The sequence below is a fragment of the Paramisgurnus dabryanus genome, chromosome 2, assembly GCF_030506205.2.
Source record: "Paramisgurnus dabryanus chromosome 2, PD_genome_1.1, whole genome shotgun sequence".
In the NCBI taxonomy this organism is placed as follows: Eukaryota; Metazoa; Chordata; class Actinopteri; order Cypriniformes; family Cobitidae; genus Paramisgurnus; species Paramisgurnus dabryanus.
In genome coordinates this window covers 42,831,389-42,836,681 of record NC_133338.1, presented here as the reverse complement: position 1 = coordinate 42,836,681, position 5,293 = coordinate 42,831,389, and the positions used below count along the sequence as shown (strand labels likewise).

At 34.3% G+C, this 5,293-nt stretch overlaps 1 long non-coding RNA gene across 1 annotated transcript; it reads right to left on the bottom strand.

The window, feature by feature from the left end:
• Window positions 1-2,707: 2,707 nt before the first annotated feature.
• On the bottom strand, window positions 2,708-3,967 carry LOC135778916 (uncharacterized). Its single transcript, XR_010544653.2, has 3 exons — window positions 3,833-3,967; window positions 3,635-3,731; window positions 2,708-3,554 (listed from the first exon to the last, which is right to left on the bottom strand). It is a non-coding gene; the product is annotated as an uncharacterized lncRNA (long non-coding RNA).
• Window positions 3,968-5,293: the final 1,326 nt, after the last annotated feature.

The window sequence follows — 5,293 nt, the reverse complement described above, 5'->3', positions numbered from 1 at the left end:
AATAAGAATGGTAAAAAAGGGCCATAACATGTTTGGACTCCTTCCCAGCAAGCAATTTTGTGTAAAATAGGCATCTAATAGCCGTCCAAACAGCCCAAATGTCTAGTCTAAAACAAGGAAAAATTTGTGGTGTCAGCTAAAATGTAATAGATGTCTAACCGGTCAAAAATAAAATAAATTACACCAAACATTGTGTAATCACTGTTGGCTTAAATGATGGAATATCAAACCCATAATCATATCTCACAAGAAATTTTGGCAACAAATTTAAGTTTATTATGGCTAGAAGTGGGTTACTCATGGCTGGACTATACGGTAATATGATGGCTATTAAATGCTGAGTTTTGTCTTTGACATACATCATTTACGTTTTGTCATGCCATTGGGATACGAAAAAGAGCACTTTCTTTTTAGTTTTTCTTCTTTTCTTCTTATTTTTTTAACTTAAAGATGTTTTTTGCCACTCTATCCCTCGCCAAACAAAAATTCAAATACATGCACTTATATGCTTAAACAAATAAAATGCCATCTAAATATAGCCAGATTAATGCGGCCTTGCAGGCAATTATAATGCAAATATATGACAGCAGCATTCTAATACAAGCACACAGGTTGACAGGAATACAGTTGCAATACAGACGGCATCATTGCTATCCCATGGGTGATGCGCTTCACTGAGGCGCATCCTAGCCGTGCACTGCAGCCACACTCCAAAAAAAAACCTTAACAAAATTATAATTAATGAGCTCCAATAGTTTTCGATTTAAATGTTCTTGCTGTTACCTTGACCTCTCCCACTTCTGTTTTTCTCAGGTATATCCGGCTAGATTAAATGTCCTACATTCTCTTTCTTTCTCGGTGTCTTGTTTTTGGCAATCTAAACATCTACTCCCACAGAGATTTTAATGAAGTCTTTCACATTACATCAACAGGCGTCTTGTGTTCACTTGAGAATTTGATAGTGAGGTCAAATGAGATGTGAAAGAAACTTGTAAATCTAAAACTTACATTCTTTACTAATTCAGAGGTGAGATCTATAAACATCAGTATAAGGGGTCAAATGCACATTGGAGCCCAAATAGCTTATTTCCAGTGTAGTCAAAGCAGGCCATAATCATGATTGGTCATTTCATCGCTGGGAAATTTCTGCATGATTTGATGCTAATTAAAGATGGAAGAGATTTGTGGTGTCTATATGGAAGAATCATCTAAATGTAGAGAGGGTTTAATATAGTGATATGAGTGTTAAAGATGCAGTCTATGCAAACACGTTCATTAACATTTGCTTTTTTGGTGATGTTACTTTCCACATTTTAAAAAGAGGTATAGTTTTAAAACTCCATCCAAGAAAATGCAACACAAATTTTGATTTTGCATTTCTAATATTTCACCTTGACAAGTTATTTAACGCTACAGTTTGGAGCAAACCATCAGTTCAGTCAGCATTTTTTTTTTTTTTTGACAGCTTAAATGTAAAGAGACATAATGAGGTTGAATTATGTATCAGAAGTAAAGTTGCAGGGTAAGTGTGTGTCATAACCGTCTGTCAGCTATCAAACCAGTACAAATAGTGCAAGTTCAAGATATGAACTTTATTTAATGCTATACAATTTTGCAGTAAAATATTATCTACCGTGGATGTGTCCAGCATCTCTGCCAACAGTCATTATTATGCCTTGCGGATCATGGTCAATCATTTTCAAACTAGTTTCGCCAGCCAGATTTTCAGAGATGCAAGTAGGAAAGAAATGATAGATTGCAAAAGAAAGTGTCAGCATGTGCCAGTGCCTGAGAGATTGGATTAAGAATCCCCAAAAGTTCACTGTACAAACTCATTAGTGCTCCGAATCTTTCACCTAGACCTCTAAAACTGCTAAATACAGCAGTTTCTAACCCCTCCTGCCTCCTCACCTACCGTACAGTACAGCTGCTTCTTTGCTCTCTTTTCATTTCCGTTTTAGGCCTAATCATCCATTAACATAACTAAGAGATGATTAATGACAGGGTGTGTTAAATAATGTGTTAAATAATGATTTTGCCATAAAGTCCAGTGATAGAAGGCGCAGCACTAACGATAAAGAAATGTTTAAAATGCTAAGCACGATAAAATGTTTGTAATTCTGACAGGCATAAACTCAACCTCCAACCTGATTTCACAAATTTCCTATTTTGCTAATTTTTCCGTGGCATTCTCACGGATCTCTGCATATTCCCTGTGCCATGGACTGTCTTTTCTGTGGCATTCTCACGGATTGGTTACTCAACTGTTTTGTCCTATTTTCTTACCATTGTCGCTTCGGAAAAGAAAGTCCGTGGCCAAGGAAAAATGCGGAGATCCGTGAGAATGCCACGGAAAAAATTAACAAAAAATTCTGTGACTATTGTTAAACTTATAAACAAGTAATTATTGACATCCAAAAATATGGATGTCACATAAAAAAATATTTACAAAACTATAAATAGATCAAAATTTATTAACTGGTCATTCAACACGTTTAGTATTCTGTAGAAGCGCAAAAGATCATTGGTTCGCTGCCCAGAGAACAAACATACTGATAAAGTGTATACGCTGTATAAAAGCATCTGACAAATAAATAAATGTAAACATAGTTTCTTGTATACAAAGGGAAAAAAATGTGTATAAAAAAATGAAAGTAGATGACCCTTGTAGCAGAATATAGCAAACACATGATATGTTTGTAAGTACACTCTCAGAAAAGAAAGGACATAATTGTACCTTTAGGGGTACAATGGCTTGTCACTGGGGCTGTACCCTCAAGGGTACAGTTTTTGTACCCTTGGCAGAGGGTACAAATTTGTACCCTTGTGATTTGTACCTTAAGAGACCAGTTTTGTACCTCTGGTGACAATTTTGTACCTTTATTTAACAGTACAAATATGGACCCTTCAAAAAGGGTACAAAATTGGCTTTGACAGGGTACACTCATTGATTATGGTTTTAAAACTTATACATATATCTCAATCTAAGTACTGTAAACTTTAAATTATAAGTGCATATGACTCAATATATTTGTGTTGGTGTAGCCAATCGTTTAGCGTAAAGGTGCATTTTAAACATTAGTATAAAAAAATGATAACAGAAAAGATAAAATACACAGTTTATTGAACAATCATTTATTTAAAAAAAGGTTTAGATATAAAACAGAAGTGTGCTGTTCAGTCCAAATTCACAACATTAAAAACTAATATTACATTTACACTTTACTTATGAAATATATCAAGTATTCCTTTATGACTTTAACAGACTGTCCAAACAGGAATATTTAAAAACAAAATCAGTGTGCTGTTCCTTAAACCAAACGACATTTTAACAGGGCCACATCTGTCCTTGCCAAGCAGTGAGAAACACACAAATATAATTTTTTTCCCTGATAAAACTGTGGTGTACTCACAGCATAATGAGTAAATGAATAGGTCCATATGGAGTAACATTTCTTTAGTTTTTCTTGTGTTAATGACGGGTGGTAGAGGATAGTCAGTCAGCCTCCTTAATGGTAAAGATCGAAAACTGCTCTGGGCACGTTCATACTTATCTGTGAGAAAACACAAAAATATGAATACTTTTTCCACTTACAGAACTGTGGTATACTCACAACATAAATAAATGTGGTACCTTTAAAGTTTTTGCGTGTGAATGATGGTTGGTCGAGAACAGTCAGCCACCCTCAATGGTTAAGATCCAAACTTGCGCGGGAAACGTTTGTGCTAAACTGTGAGAAAACACAAATAAATATGAATAAATTTTCCACTTACAGAACTGTGGTGTACTCAAACAACATAATAAATAAATTAATAAATGTGGTAACGTTACCTGTAAAAGGTTTCTGTGTAGATTACTGTTTGGTGGCGAGTAGACCGTCTGTCAGTCAATCTCCCCCCTGACTGAGAGAGATTCAAACTTGCGCTGGAAACGTTTGCACTAAACTGTGAGAAAACACACATAAATATTAATTAATTTTTCCACTTACAGAACTGTGGTGTACTTAATGCACATTAACCTGCTCATAAAAATGAGTCTGAGGCAATAGTGCTGTGTCAATATCGCGTTGACTCATCGTAAACAACTTTACACAAATAACCGAAACCGAATCAGTATTAAAATGAAGAGCCACGACAAAAAACACATTTTTAAAGTTTAAAAATGTTTTAAAGATGATGAATGAGTTTCCAGAGCTTACCTGTTAATGTTCTTTATGTGTCTGTCGTCCTCCTGCGCTGCTCTGTGAAACTGACTCTGACCGTGAGATGTGGGGGGATGGGCGCGTGTCAAAATAAAAGCGCGGGTTTTTTTTCGGTGTGTGTGAGGGATTCAGTTATTCAGTATTTATTCAGTTTAAATAATGGTTAATCAATTGCAGTTTTTGAGTTCATATCACAGTTTTTATTAAGTGAAATTAACTTTTTTTTTTCATTAAAATTTTAAATTTAAATTTAAAATTAAACACAATGTCAATGAACAGAAGAAAACTAATACTATTACAACAATACCCATGTGTCCAACTAAAGGAAACAAAAATTGACACAATAGTTATTTACGTTACTGACCAGATTTACAGCAGTTGTCTAGAACAACAAATAAAAAAAAATGGCAAGAGGCTGTCTCTTAACATTGTACCTTATCCTTTAAAAGAAATGGTACAAATATGTACCTTTTAATGCTTGGGAACAAATATGTACCTTTTTGACCCTCAAAAAGGTACATACATGTACCTTGAGGTCCAATAATGAGCCCTATGGGGTACTTTTGTGTTGATTGTACCTTGGGGGACAAAAATGGACCCCTACTGTACCCCTATTTCTGACAGTGTATACAGTACAGTGTTATTTATTTTAAATGTAATTAATAATATTAATGATATGATTTTTATATCAACACATTTTGGTGTTTCTCACGAAATCCAGATTTATAGGGTGTCCAGCATCAGAATTTTTAAAAAGCCCTTGAAGCCATTTTTTCACATATAAGATTAAGGTCTGAACTAACTATAACCATTATTTTTAGAGGATTTAAAAATATTTCCTATAGAATTATTTACATTTTTTAGATGACCATTATCAAAAATTATCATTACCGCAACATGATATTACATTAAATATATGCATTTACAAACTCATGTTTCGGTTATGAGAACAAAAAATGTAAACTTTTATCTAAAGAGAAAAAAAATAAGAACTGCTTACCTGGTAGCCATCTTGAGTGTCACAGTCAATTATGTTTTTTTTAAATGTTAGTTCCTTGAGGGTGTAATCAATGATTGAAAATTGTTGCGGA